The following is a 15,446-nucleotide window of genomic DNA, read 5'->3' as shown; positions in this document are numbered from 1 at the left end:
CCCCCGCCACCACCAACCCCGTGCCCCAACTCCTGCCTGAGTCGATGTCTGGGTATTTTTCCATTTAGTTGCCACATGCAATGTTGTGACATGAACGACAACGATGACGCCAACAACAGCATCAACAACATCGGATCTGGCTCTTATGTTGTGACATAAGAAGACGGGAGACAAAGGACAATTTGATTAATGTCTGTGTGTCTGTCTGTGTGTAGATATAAATGCACGCATGCCATATCCTACGGGCCCCACATTTTTCGAGACGCCAACCTCCATCCTTCTTCCACTCTGAATACTTTATTACTGTATTTTTTTTTATATTTTATCTTTCGCTTGTTTCATTGGACTGCGGCCACGCTGGAGTACTGCCTCAAAGGGTTTTAGTCGAACAAACCGACCCAAATGCTTATTTGATTAAGTCTGGGATTTGTTCTATCGGCCCCTTTTTCCCCCGAACTGCTTGCTCACGGGGATGTAAACAAACCAAGACTGGTTGTCAAGTGGCGGTGAGGACCAACACAAAGACACACACACACAGATGGACGGACAGACAGATTGGGTTTCTTTCAGTTTGCATCTACCAAATCAACTCAGAAGTCCTTGGTCAGCCTGGGGCTGTAGTAGAAAATATTTGCCCCAGGTTCCATGCTGTGGGACTGAACCCAGAACCATGTGATTGGGAAGCATATTTCTTAAAACACAGCTACACCTTTACATTTATGCTGCCCTCAATTTGTTTTGTACAACTTGGTGTTTGAGATTAATCCAATCCAAGTGTCACGTATGTTTGTTTGTTGCTTGTGTTGAGCTGGTCATCAACGATATATTCCTTTGCTTCTTCACGAATATTTAACTGTAGGGTGGCGAGCTGGCAGAATCGTTAGCACGCCGGGCGAAATGCTTAGCGGTATTTCGTCTACCATTACGTTCTGAGTTCAAATTCCGCCGAGGTCGACTTTGCCTTTCATCCTTCCAGGATCAATTAAATCAGTACTAGTTATGCACTAGGGGTCGATGTAATCGACTTAATCCCTTTGTCTGTCCTTGTTTGTCCCCCACTTTTTTTAGCCCCCCCCCCCCCCCCCCGTGGGCAATAAAGAAATAAATACTTAACTGTAATATTTATTGCCAGACATAAAGATATTTGGTGTCAGCTATTTACAACGAACAATTTTGATAATTGCCAAGGCGGCAAACTAGCAGAATTCATTACTGTTCCAGAGAGAAAAGTGCTCAGTAGCATTTGAAATCAATCCCAATTAAAACTTCTCATCAAAAATTCATGTTAATTTGTGTTCCAAACACTAACTTGAATAATGATAACTAAAGTTATTTTGCTAAATTCTTCATTATTTACATTTGATGGATATTTGTCCTCATCTTGTCTGTTGTTAACACAACGTTTCGGCTGATCTACCCTCCAGCCTTCATCAGGTGTCTTGGGGAAATTTCGAACTTGGGTTCTCATTCCTAAGGTATTTTCCGATGTTATTATTATTATTATCCATCAAATGTAAATAATTTACATAATACCTCATCTCTTAAATATAGAACTGTTCTTTGTTATTATCGAAATTAATTGAAACAAAAGTGTATTTCAACAGAAATATGCTAACGAAAGGGTTAAAGTCCAGTGCACTTAACGAACCACAAATGTGTGTGTGTGTGTGTGTGTGTGTGTGTGTTGCACTTGTTGCTGTCCCATTGATCAATGGACAGTTGTGACTTACTGAGTATTTAAAGATATTTGACCATTTAACCAAAATTTGGCAACATCAGACGCCTCTGTGCGTGTGTGTGTGTGTTAGTGTGTGTGTGTTAATGTGTTGGTGTGTGTATGCATGTATGTATATATGTTTGTGTGCATGTTTGTGTCAGTGTATACATGTGTGTGTGTGCACGAGTATGTATACATGTGTATGTTAATGTGTGTGTGTGTGTGGATGCAATGAGTCCATATAAATTTGTGTGTGTAAGTATGTATGTATGTGTGTGTGTCGGTGTGTATGAGAGGAGGGGGAGGGGAGAGAGGTTTAAATGTACTGTTATTTATTTATTCAACTCCTCCTCCTCCGCTCCATGCTGATGTTCTAACTTTGATAGTTGTGGTGGTAGTGGTGGTAGTTGTGGTGGTGGTGGTGGTGGTTAGACGTGAAAGGGGTGGTAGTGCTAATTTGTGATGATTGTTAATGGTTATGATATTTGTGGTGATGGTGGTGGTGGTGATGGTGGCGAAGAAGGCCGTCACCATCGTCATGTCCCCCCCCCCCCCCGAGCAGTCGAGGTCGAATTTGGTAGTTACAGTGATGGTGGTCATGGTGCTAGTACAGGTGGTGGTGGTGGTGGTGGTGGTGGTGATGTAGTAGCCGGTTTCGTGTTGGTTGGTCAGTGCAGTGCAGTAAAGGTGACCGCATAATGACAACTTAACTTCTACTGCGGTGGAGGTGGATGTGAGGTTGGAGGGGGCGGTGTGGTCAGATTTTGTGGTGCTGGCTTGGTGGTGTCGTTGGCGGCGATGTAGCGGTCCGTCAGGGTATAACCAATCCATCCAGCATCCTTTTGCTATGTTTTCAAGGACTGAAAGATGATGAGCGAATGGTAACAGGGTCGGGAGGTTGGCAGGTAAGCTGGCAGAATCGTTAGCACGTTAGGCGAAATGCTTAGCGGTATTCGTCTGCGGTTACGTTCTGAGTTCAAATTCTACAATAACTGCTTTATCCCTGCCTCCCAGGTAGCAACTGTCCTCTCATAGTAATCATCTGGTTGGACATCTTGCCCTGGGCCAATGCAACTCTTCCTCACCACATGTCCCAATCAAGCAATGCTCCATGAACACTGTCATTCAAGTCACATGTTCCATGTGGCTTGAGTTTTAGTCACATTGGCCTTTCGCTGGCCGAAATATCTCATCTGCATTACACCATGACCACAGGCAATTGCAGCAGTTTGCCAACTGAACCGGTTGATCTTGGCCATTGACCGCTTTCTTGTCTGTTCGTCCACTCAGCACCGGGCGATACTCGCCATTGATTTGTTTGGTCCATCTGCTGAACTAGCTCACACGCACCACGCAGCATCGCGTGACTTCAACAACGGGACCCCTGACAGATGCTACTTACTACAGTTCCAGGTCAGAGTAAACTTAGGAACAGCAGTGGCTAAAACGTGGTTCCACACACCTCTAAAACCTGGAACCCCCAAACCGGGGCTCTGACTACCAAATGTGGTTTCAAGTCATACACAAAGCTAATATCATCCTCCAGGGACACTATGAAGCTTCGTATTCACATCCCCTGGCTTAACACCCCACCTTGTCCTTTGGGTTCCTTCAGCAGAGTCCATTCTGTTGCAGGTATTCAGACCAGGTTTTGTCTTTGAGGATATTGTCCTCCTTCTTTTAAAGGGATCAGAGACAATGTCGTTCCTCTTGATTAAAAGATAATCATGTTTTTTTTTGTTTGGTTGTTTATGGGGTTTTTTTTAAGAATAAATTTTCATTTTCTTTTTTGTTGTGCATTCTGTTTAGTTCAAAACAATTACAACACCACCATCATCATCATCATCATCAACAATAACAATAACAGCAACACCACTACTACCAACACCACCACTAACAGCACCACCAACACCACCACTACCAATGCTACCACCAGCATCATTCACCTGTTGACTCACCTGTACTGACCAGGTAGGACTGACACTGATTGAGTCAGAGATATTACGCAGCGTAGAGGGCAGGGGTGGTGGCTGGGCGAGAGGAAAGCTTCATGTGGGGTGGGATGAATGGTTGGGGTCGAGGTAGCGGCTCTCATTCATGGCCTTGGATAATTGTAGTAGACAAAACTCACTCTTTCTTTCACTTTTCTTTCTCTCTCTCTCTCTCTCTCTTTTTACTCTGTGGCCACCCCTGCTGTTAAAGCTGCCAAGTAACCCCACCCCCCAGTCATCACTGCCACCACCACCACCAATTACCCGTTCCTTTAATTACCATCCCCACCACCACCTGCGTCATCATCAAAACCGCTGCTATAATGAGCATTATTACTACCACAACCAACACCACAACCAGCACCACCACCGACAACACCAACACCACCACTACCACCATCATTATCACCACTACCACCACCATCACCGACACCACCACCACCACACACTCATTATTCTGGTAATTTAAAGAGACCATTAGATCGTGTCTGAGTATATGCAATGCGGTGTTTGTGTGTGCGTGTGTGTACGTGTGTGTGTGTATGCGTGTGTGAAAATTGGTTTTGTGGGTGTTTACAAGATTTACAAGTACCTATCATTATTATCGTTATACTTGTTTACGTTCACTATTCTACTGTTCATCTCCTTCTCCATACTACAGACATACGGACACACACATACACATGCATACACAACACACACACACACGTCTGATAGTGCGTTTAGGATAAGATGGGTCTTTTGACTTATGATAATCAATTAAACATACATACACACACACACACACACACACATATAGGAGTGGCTGCGTGGTAAGTAGCTTCCTTACCAGCCACATGGTTCTGGGTTCACTCTCATTGCAGGACACCTTGGGGCCAATCAAAGCCTTGTGAGTGCATTTTCGGAGAAGAAAACTGAAAAGAAGCCTGCAAGCTTGGCTCCGTGGTTAAGAAGCTTGCTTTGCAATTATGTGGTTTCAGCTTCAGTCCCACTGCAGGACACCTTGGGCAAATGTCTTTTAGTATAGCCCTGGGCCAAGAAAAGCCTTCTGAGTGGTTTTGATAAATGGATACTGAAAGAAGCCCATTGTGTATGTATGTGTGTATACACACACACACATATATATATATAATTATTATTATTTGAGGGAATATTAATCCAAACTTACAAGGAAAAAAATTCAATTTAGAAAAACTAAGTCAAATTTCACACAATATTATAAATATGTATATATGTATATATAAATTAGAAAAAACCCACCTTTTATCAATTCAAAAGGAACAAATAAATTACACCATCTAGAAATTTACATAAAATAGAAATATTAAAATTAATATAACAATAAAATGTCAATGATTAAGTAAATTGCAAAAAATTGTACTAGAGACAGAACCCTTTTCGAGTGGGTTGGTAACGAAAGGGTTAGCATCCATTTTCCATGCTGACCTGAGTTGGACAATTTGGCAGGAACTGGCAAGGTCCAGGGGCCCACACCAGGTTCCATAGTCTGTTTTGAGTGGACCTTAAAATGTTGATGTATAACATGCAAAATGTCTGTATTGATTTCACCCCCTATCTTTTTCTCTCTCTTGCTCTCTCTCTCTGTTTCTCTTTCTCACTATATATATATACATATATACACACATATGGTTTTTGCATTTTTCATATCTGTCTAACTCTGAAACGCGCCCACAGTTAATCTAAGCCGAGTGAATTCATTATTTTTTCTCTTTGCTTACATGGGTTGTTGAGTATTGTTGTCTGGGACATTTTCTTATGGTTGAGAAATAGCTAGTCTTGGCTGCTATTTCTAAATTTCAGTATGTGGTGAAGCAAATTTTTTGCTGAACCCCAATTTTTATTATACTCATAATTACAAAAATTTAAAATATACATATATATATATACATATATCTATACATATACACACACACACATATATATATATATTCAAAATGTGACCTCGTGTGTACCGTTGGCGATTTTTTTTCCTCTGTCTTCCCTTCTCTGGATCTTTCCTTCTCCTATGTTTCCGATGAAGAGCTCCGCTCGAAACGTTAAACCCTCCTTTTCCCCTTCCTTCCTGGGCATCCAATAATACTATATTTGTTCCACGTCCTCGCGTTGTTGTGTTTTCTCTTTGTTTTCATGTTTGGATTAACTTTATATATATATACATATATATATTAATCTTTTCATTCTTTATTTTCCAGGCCAACATAGCGCTACAGACGATGTCCATGTTTGGTAACACCCTAAAGGACCCTCATGCTGCCCACCATGTGCTCGTGATGCACATCAATTCAATCTTAAACGCCGGTCACATTCTCTCCACGAGGACGGACAATACACACAGCACACATCACTAGAGGAATTACTACAACTACTACTACTACTACTACTACTACTACTATTACTACTGTGTTCTGCTACAGCTATGTCTTCTACTACTACCACCACTACTACTACAACTACCAATTTTAGTACCATAACTACTACTACTACTACAACTACTGCTGCTGTTGCTGCTGCCGTTACTGCTACAGTATGGCCTCGAGGAGAAGGAAAACAGACTCACGTTGATTAATGTATGTATATATGTGTGTGCACACCTGTGTGTGTGTGTGTGTGTATGCCGGTGCTTGTTGCACGTGCATATCAAATCAGGTGCACCCGCTGCCTACATACAGATATTATTATAGATATACCATGCGTTTGGTATACGTGTACATACAAATAATTTTGTGTGTGTGTGTGGTATGCACGTACGTGCATTGTGCATGTTAGCTGTGTAAAATGTGGATGTGGGTGCGTTAAGAAAAAAAACGACAATGAGATGTGGGTGTATATATGTATATATTATACGTGTGTGTGTGTGTGTGTGTGTGTGGGGCTTGTGATCTCACGAAATGTGTGCGTGTCAATCGGTGCGTTGGCATAAATGTCGATCTCTTAACTGTGCGAGTGCACGTCCAAGGGAGCATGCATGCATGTGTGTGTGTGTGTGTGTGTGTTGGCGCCAATCTATCCTGGGAGAGCAAGAAATGCACTCGGTGGGTGTTCGTTCATGAGAAAGAGTACCTTACTTTTGTAAGACACGTCTAAAACAACAACAACAACAACAACAAAAGACGAGCGCATGAAGGAATGACCAACATGATGATGATGATGATGATAGAAAAATTTTTCATTATAAACATCACACTTGTCTTCTTTTCTGTTACTTTCTTAAAACACAAAGCGTTATACATACATACACACATATTTACGTATAGATATATCATTATCATTTTATATATATATATATGTATATATATGAGAGATTTTAGAAGTAGCATTTTTGCTTGTTGCAAAATCAGTGACTGTGTTCACTTGAAATATATTGCGTGCAGAAGTGAGCTGCTATCATTTCTAGCGGACGAAGTGTCCAGTACTGAGGAGTGACAGAAACAGTCTGAAACCAGGACTGGTCTACTGGTACCATCGTTAGAAGACGGTCTAGGGTTTTGCTTCCTAAATCGCAATTTTATCGGAGGCAGCTGTGAATTGTCAACCAGCTAGAGGAGATGTCCTCTCGGGGTTAAAAAATCACAGTACATTCCACTTGAACAGACAGTCATGTCAAAGTGACTTCAAATATTATCTGCGTATATATAATATATAATAATTCAAGTTATAGATGCAGGCTTTAAAGTTAAATGTTTATCTATATAATATAATGTATGTATAAATCTGGAAAGCCAAAATCCCTTTATAGACATATTACGTTAAAGAAACGTAATACTTTGGAACTAGGCAAAACGAAATTGATAAAGTAATTTCTAATTCGCCAGCATTATTATATTCGGGATCAATCTAATATATTCATCAGAACCTTCCTTCTTTGGCGACCACACCCTAGAAAAAGAAAAAGAAAGAATGAAAGATAATTAATCTTTCCGTTTATTCGAAAAAAACATCATCATTATCACTGTTGTTATCATCATCATCATCTTCATCATCATCTTCATCATCATCATCATCATCGTCATTATCATCATCATCATCATTATAATAGCAGTGTCACCTTCATCTATCATTTGCCGCTGTGACACTGATGATCATGGTGGTTGCTCCAGCATGGCTACAGCTTACAAACTGAAACGAGATAACAGCTTTATTAAGGTGGGTGAGCTGGCAGAATCGTTAGCATGTTGGACGAAATGCTTAGCGGTATTTCACCCATTGCTACATCATTCTGAGTTCAAATTCCACCAAGGTCAACTTTGCCTTTCATCCTTTCGGGGGTCGATAAATTAAGTACCAGTGAAACACTGGGGTCAATATAATTGACTAGTCCTCACCCCACAAATCTGAGGCCTCCGGTTGAAAGGATTATTATCATCATCATCATCATCATCATATTATTATTATTATTATTGTTAGTTAAATTGTTAACTTCTAGTACTACTACTACTATTACTACTAATACCACTGTTACCCTTGTCATTACTGTTACCCTGCCATCATCATCATCATCATCATCATCATTAAATTAGAGTCCTTGTATCTTCGCCATAATTCTACTTTGAATGACATTCTCTCTCTCTCTCTCTCTCTCTCTCTCTCTCTCTCTCTCTCTCTCTCTCTCTCTCTCTCTCCCTCCCTCTCTCTCTCACACATGATAACTTTTATGTTTTTTTTCTCTCACACCAGTGATACGCATTGTCCAGTTCTATTTGCTGTCCAAATCAAACCACACCATCACACGTGTCCACTCACTCCACTTACTGTCGCTGCAGCCGCACTCACCGTCCCGTATCACACACCACTGTCCACTCACATGTCCATTGTGTCCACGCAGCACTGTCCACACACGCACTCCACACTGTCCAGCATCACATTCCACTATTCACTCACACGTGTCCAGTGTCATCACGCTCCACTGTCCAAGCGACCCTCACTGTCCAGTATCGCACCCCACTGTCTAGTGTGGCACCACTCTGTCCAGTCACATTTGCCTGATGAAGAATTCAAGGTAAAATCTATCAGCAGGTTAATTGACGAACTTAACCCCCACTCTCTCTCTCTCTTCTCTCTCTCTCTCTCTCTCTCTCTCTATATATATATATATATATATATATATATATATATATCAAATCATTTAATATACATATATTTATTAAACATATGTATGCTTTTTAATTGAGAGGTGGATGTTAGAAAAATGTGTATGTATTTATATGTGTGTGTGTGTATATATATATATATGTATATATATATATATGTATGTATATATATATATATATATATATGTATATATATAAATTGTTTATCCAAACAGGTGGAGGAATAGAAGTAACGAAGTTGAAAATACACAGAGAATATATTACAATTAATTAGAATTTAATTATATTTTAAAATATAGGAATACACTTGACCGCTTTCACATTAGAGTTTCACAATTGTGTGGTGTTGTGTCACAAATTATGTCCATTCTGGCCGTATATATATATTTCTCGGGCAGAAGCCTCAACTAGTCACCCCACTGGTTTAATTCCAAACCAGCACCGGGGCTCCTTCGGTGCAAGAATTTAGGCCAATTTTCCCAAAGAAGGACATTTTCCTCCCTCCAGCTTCCTTACCTGTCTCTTAATGGCCCTATGACATGTCGAGAACACTGCTAACTAATGCATATACACACACATATATATATATATATATACATTCTTGGAAAGATTATACACATTCTGAGCAACCAAGAACTAAGGAAAGCTTTTTTGAGGCTGTTGGACCACAACAAATTTGGCTAATGTTTGTTTCAATATATGTTTACCAAAAAACAAATATTAGTTCTTCTTACCCGTTACGTGTGTGTATGCATGTGTGAATGTACATATAAATATATATATAAAAAAAAAAGGGGAGCACTCCGTCGGTTACGACGACGAGGGTCCCAGCTGATACGATCTACAGAACAGCCTGCTTGTGAAATTAACGTGCAACTGGCTGAGCAATCCACAGACATGCTTACCCCTAACATAGTTCTCAGGGAGATTCAGCGTGACACAGAGCCCTTTGAAATACAGGTACAACTAATTTTTGCCAGCTGAATGGACTGGAGCAACATGAAATAAAGTGTCTTGCTCAAGGATACAATGAGCCACCAGGAATTGAACTCACAACCTTACAAATCATGAGCCAAATGCCCTAACCACTAAGATAAATAGATAGATAGAGAAATTCTTCACCCATCGGTTTTGATATATGAAGGCCCAATAGCCTGTGTTATAGTCATTAGAATATCCTTAGGGATGATTTGTCTTCAACGGTGGAGAAAGATTATGTAGGACCAGCCACACTTTTTGGAAATAGGTACCATTTGAGCACTGGGTGGGGTCGATGTAACTAACTTAGCCCCCTTTCCCACCAACACCAACGAAATTGCTGGCTTTTTGCCAAAATTGTAAACCTGTATTGTATGTAGTAGTTCGTTATGGCCAGTCAGAAAGTTACCATGTGCACACACCTGGGTACCAAACCAGAAATTTGTAAGCCCTCACATGTGTGTGCATGTAAGCATTAGGATCAGAACTGTACAGATATGAGGCTTGATATCAAATAAATGTATATATATATGTGTGTATATATATATATAAATATCTCCTTGGTATATTGGTCCAGTGAAATAATTATGTGTTGGTTGAATGTTCTCATAGCCCCACAATAGTACTGAATACCAAATACCATTCTTCGTTAATGAATTCAATAATGCAAATCAAAAAAACATGAAGGAATGATGATGCATGCATTATACATGTTAAATGGTACCATGAGAAGATTTAACTAATTACCAATGTTCATTACAAACGAGTCACAATCAAATATAATATGAAATTATTTCTGCGGATTCAGTAAAATTTACGTTCTCTCTACACAACCAGTGTAAAAAACTGTTCCACCCTTTTCTTTCCCCTCAAAGCCCTTCTGCCCAGCCCTTGAATTCCAAAAGAAAAAAAATGTCCAATATATGGTCGGAATGTTCTTGAAACGATATTGACAATCATAAAACCATTTGGATACGAAAATAGCCGGAAGCTATCTCGCATTCTTTGGTAACAAAACCATCCGTTTGGAAAGTTTTTCATACTAAACGGGAAAGAAACTTAAAAAAACTTCTGTCATAATTTTTATGAAAGAAGCATTCGTTAAACCAAATTGATGAAAAATGTTAGGTATCTTTATTTTAATTTATTAAATCTCTGGAAATTCATAATTGTTTTCAAAATTAGTATTCGAAAACTTAGAACTTAAATATTTACCGTTAGAAACATGGTTTATGGAAATGGTTAAAAGCTTTAGTAATAATAGTTGTGGGAGGTCCATAAAATGAAAAAAGCTTAATAAGAAGAAAGATATAACTAACTGGGGTACCATAGGGGAAAGTACCCCCAGTATAACCAGAGTCGAAGGGCTGAAACCAGCAGAAGAATAGTAAAGAATATATTGTATATAAACATTTTAGGGGTATAGACTCTTTGTCTATAATATCGATCTTCATATCGATCAAGATTCATTATAAGCACCAATATGATATAATATAAGCATAATATATAACCAGGTGTATTCACTGTAAATCTCTATGTGGATTATATTTGAATTGACACCTGAGATATTAGACACATGAACCTGTCTTCAAACACAATTTTAATAATAATAATAATCATATTGATAATAATGATATCCATATGGCTTCGTTGTGTTGGTCCAAAATTCAATGTTTTGATATGACAATCTTTATTGCATAAGTTATTGACATCTCTTTATATATTTGTGGCAAGGATGTCCATAATATATATATACATATATATATATAGACACATATACTGATATTTCTAGATGGTGTAGTAACTGGTAACTCTGCTGCTTATACACTGCCTTTATGAGATAAATATAAATACATGCATATATATATATATATATATCTATATATATGTATATATATACATATATATATATATATATATACATATATATATATATGTATATATATATATATATATATATATAATATATATATATATATATAGAAATTCGGGGTGAGTACTTGATAATTATAATATATGTATATATATGCAACTGCATGTATGTGATGTTGGATATTATTCTTATGGCATCGTAAGCACTATCTACACCTCTTTGTATATATACACAACAAAGCTACAATGTCCGTATCCTGCCACATGATAGAAGCACTGGGTTATCAGGATATCACTTCATGTTATTTATTTTGCCGAAATGTGGCCGTAATTGCTATGATACTTGTGCAATGTACCGACGCATGCACACACACACACACATATATATATACATCAGCACTACACCTTTATGTTGTATATGTACTTGGGTTGTGAATTCATGTCACCCATATGATATATTTATATATATATATATATATATATATATTATATACACACCTTATGTATGTATATATAACCTTAAGACCAATTCAAGTATGTTAGAGATACATTTATATCTGTAGAGGCGTTTCACAGTATTTTGTCTTGGAGAAAGTTTCAAATGTCTCTCAAACATTCTTGGTTTTGTCTCAAGTTCATATTCTTTGCATCCACCGCTTCACGCATCTACTCGTGATTATGTATATATATGTATATATATATTTGGAAATGAAAAACATTTACCATCTTCCAAATTTATTCCTGTCGAATTTTATCCGTTATTTTTGTGGTTTACAGAACCTAGCTGTTCTTTCTAGCGTGCTGAATTCCCTGTAAGTGGAGTCCTTATGTGTTTAAATATACACTATATCGTATGACTAATATATAGTCTTCTTGACCAATTTTTTTTTGCACGTTAGGCCACTGGAAACGTAAATTTTGATTGAATGCTTTGATTTTAATTAAATTCCATTTCCCTTTGACATGATTAGATATGTATATATATATATATATATATATATATATATATGTAGTAGATGGATGTATATATTTGGCTGCTGTCTATATAAGCTATTACGATTATACAATGAGCGTTAATCATGACTTATGAACAATGACGAGAAACCGCTACGAGGTTTCTTTTCTCACCCAGTGCTGCTATATAAGGCTCATTCGTCGTTAATTTGTTATCCTCATGTGAGATTTGTATACTGTCGCTAGGACAACATCTGTCTATATTACAGGGTGACGGACATCAGAAGAAACAGTTGTAATATTCACTTCCATGACATCAAAGTCTGCCTACATTCGCTCAACCGAGCCCTTGAGGGGGCCTCCATGCAGTCGAAATAAATCACACCCTTCATGACTTTTCATCATACCTTGAATTAGACGATGTAGTCCTGTATACATGTATACTGCTTAAAAGACAGGATGGTCAAGGCAGGAAAGCCTCTAATCATTGGTCTGCTTGATCTGGGCTAGCTTTTGCTTGGGTCAGCTTAGCTTTTGGATGAGAGAGAGAGCCCCAAGTCAGATTTCAGGCTCTGTGTGTTTGAAGGCTGCCATCAGCAACCACGAGCATTTGGTGTTTATCAAACATCTTTATATCGTTTATATCACACATTTACTCACCACTAAGTGGATATCTTGATACCCACTACAAAATATCTCACAACGACTATATATATATATATGTATATATGTGATACTGTAATATCCGCCACATCAGAAAAAGTCGTGGATTAGCTGAAGTAGTAGTCGAGCGAGCATTGCACAAAAAATCACTTGCTGGTGTTAAGTTACGCCTCACTCTATATGTTCTGAGTTCAAATACCACCACCAGCAGGGTGGGGGTGGGGCACTTGCGCCCCCTCCCAACCCCACGCATTTTTTTTTTTTTTAATGACCGAACGGTGGGGACTTTATTAAAATAAAATACCGGTTGAATATATATCAAAGTTCAATTTAATCAAATATCCACCCACCCTCCATCCGAAATCAGAAAAAAAAAAACCGTAAAACAAATCAAATAATTTGTTTCATTATGGCTTTGTTATATAAATCATTATCAATATTCATTATTATTTCATAATATATATAAAATTGACCAATATATATATATATACATATATAAATATATAAATTGAAATTATATGTTTTTTCAATATTAGGAAACAATTAAAAAAATTCTTTTTCCTTAAAAAAATTTTTTTTCCTTAAAAAAATTTTTTTTTCCCCTTAAAAAAAAATTACATTTGGAAATGCTCAAATTTATACCATGTCAAATTTACCAATATATTCATTAAAAAAAAACTTTTTTTCCCCCCCACTAATTTCTTTCTACGCTGGGAAATCTAGAAAATCCGGGATCAGATTTGCTCAAGAAACAAAAATGAATAATAATAATAATATTCCCTTTTTTATCTGGATTATAATCCTGCAATTCTGTGATATTGAACTGGCATTCTTGGAAAAATGTCAGGAAATTGATCTTAAGTTGTTGGTGAGGATTCCGTGTGTGTGTGTGCATGTTCCTTTCTTTCAAACTGCTGTTGACTATATAACTCGGAAGAACTTTTGAATTATTCCCATCAATATTATTATTATTATTATTATTATTATTATTATTATTATTATCAAAGGGCAGTGGATTCACATCTTTCTCAGGTTGGTAACATAAGTACCATTCATATACTTGGGGTGGGGACGTTGTATTATCAACCCCCTCCTCATCCTGTACCCCACACCCAAAAAAGAAAATTTGTGAACTTAAACAATAAGTTTTTGTTATTATTATTATTATTAATATTATTTTGGGGGCGGTGGATTGGCGGGATCGTTACAGTGCCTTGCTGTATTTCTTTTGGCTCTCGTAGGTTCTGAGTTCAAATCCCTGCCACGTCAACACCAACGATGATGATGATGTTGATGATGATGAGGAGAAGGAAGAGGAGGACAGTATAGATAGGGATTTCTCAACTGCTGGTTGGTTGATTCTCTATTGATCACACACACACACACAAAGATAGATAGATAGGTAGGTAGACAGGTAAATAGATAGACAGGTAGGCAGGTAAATAGATAGATAGATACAGAGGTAGATGTGCACATTTCTCTTTCCCCTATCCCTCATACTACCCCTCTTCTTCACCCCCCCCCACCTCTCTTTCTTTCATTGCACCCACCTCAAACATCTCCTACGCCGACACCATCTTCAAAAAAGAAAGAAAACAAACCAACCCTTTACTTCTTCATTTTCCACCATCGCTCACCCCATCGCCCCATTTTTCACACCTTTATTACCATCACTTCGACCCTTTATTTACACACACACACACACACTTTATATGTTACCAGTACACGTTTCAAACCCAGCCTGCTTCCCCATAACCATGCTCCCACCACCACCACCACCACGCAAGGAGCGAGGAGGGGGTGGAGACAAGACGAATCGGATAAAAAAAGGGTTAAGGCATATTTGACATAGCTGGTTAGGACGAACCCCTTATCCCCTTATCCCACTGACGCCAGATATTTGTATAACTTGCTGAACAGGAAGTATTACCTCTGTTTGTTTGTTTGCTTGCTCTTCGGTGGTGGTCGTGGTGGGGAAACGAGGTCTGGGGATTGGAACTAGTAAGGAGGGAGGAAGAGGGAGAGAAAGAGAAACCCGATATTGTTGCTATTTCATTCCTCACGTCAAACACTTTGACAATCCGAAAATATTCTGTGAGGAATTTCATTCCGTCATTCCGTCATTCTGTCATTCGTTTATTTATTTATTTATTTATTGTTCAT

At 38.2% G+C, this 15,446-nt stretch overlaps 2 long non-coding RNA genes across 2 annotated transcripts in view; both read left to right on the top strand.

The window, feature by feature from the left end:
* The first annotated feature begins 1,652 nt into the window (after positions 1-1,652).
* Positions 1,653-15,446, top strand: part of LOC118767774 — a 14,991-nt gene continuing 1,197 nt past the window's right edge. The window contains exons 1-2 of the long non-coding RNA XR_005003689.1: positions 1,653-1,673; positions 1,978-1,996. This is a non-coding gene — a long non-coding RNA (uncharacterized LOC118767774). The remainder of the gene's footprint in view (positions 1,674-1,977; positions 1,997-15,446) is intronic.
* LOC118767773 lies at positions 11,784-13,661 on the top strand. Its single transcript, XR_005003688.1, has 2 exons — positions 11,784-12,356; positions 12,638-13,661. It is a non-coding gene; the product is annotated as an uncharacterized LOC118767773 (long non-coding RNA).

Source organism: Octopus sinensis, linkage group LG24 (genome assembly GCF_006345805.1).
Source record: "Octopus sinensis linkage group LG24, ASM634580v1, whole genome shotgun sequence".
NCBI classification, from domain to species: Eukaryota; Metazoa; Mollusca; class Cephalopoda; order Octopoda; family Octopodidae; genus Octopus; species Octopus sinensis.
The sequence above is the reverse complement of the archived record's forward strand: the minus strand, read 5'-3'. Positions and strand labels throughout refer to the sequence as shown.